Genomic DNA, 813 nt, shown 5'->3' with positions numbered 1-813 from the left:
CGGGGCCCGAAGCTGCTCGGTCCCCTCGTGCCTCCGGTCTCCCTGCCAACCCGCGCGCGGCCCTGTGTTTGTTTTCACGTCTAAAGGGAGCGGTACGAAGGTGGAAAACGAGTCTGAAGAGCAGACAAAAGAGGGAGAAGGGGCTGGGAAGCAAAGTTGTCTGTTGGGCCTCAGAGGTGGCGAGGAGCCGGTGGAGAAGAGAAACACTAAGGCAGGCCGGGCAAAAGCACTCGGTCTCTCTCAGGAGTTATGTAATTTTTCACAACCTTGGCCTCTGCGCCTGAATTTCAGGCCATCGGCGTAATTCCCACAACTTCATCCAACTGAGAAATTATGAAAGACTTAAGTGAAGGTTAAGCAGCAAAGACTGCTGTGCCGTGTACACAGCAGGCGCTCAATAATTGCTTATGATTCACCACTCCGATCCCCAAGGTGATGTTTATATAACTCTTTTTAAAGGCACCGGAAGTAGGTATGAAAACTCCTAGCGTTCCCCATGGAGTATTTTTCTTATAATGCGTTTGGGTGTCCTCGAGTGTGTAGTGTTAGCTCCACACAGCATTCAGGGACGTTTAACCATTGGTGCAAAACCAGCGACAGCTAAGGTTTATCTTGGGTCTTCATAAATCTACCGGACGACTCTCATCATATTTCAGAGGTTAATGTGTGCAATTAACCCTCTTGATATGAGTTCACTTCTAAGTAATGGGAAACAAAACCAAATAGATGTATTTAATAAACATAAAATCAATAATAATGCAAACAGTCTAATCCCAAAGCAGAAATATGCAGTACTTGCCCAGTTTTTAAAAG

This window comes from Mus caroli, chromosome 17 (genome assembly GCF_900094665.2).
Source record: "Mus caroli chromosome 17, CAROLI_EIJ_v1.1, whole genome shotgun sequence".
NCBI lineage: Eukaryota > Metazoa > Chordata > Mammalia > Rodentia > Muridae > Mus > Mus caroli.
This window is presented reverse-complemented; position numbering follows the sequence as displayed.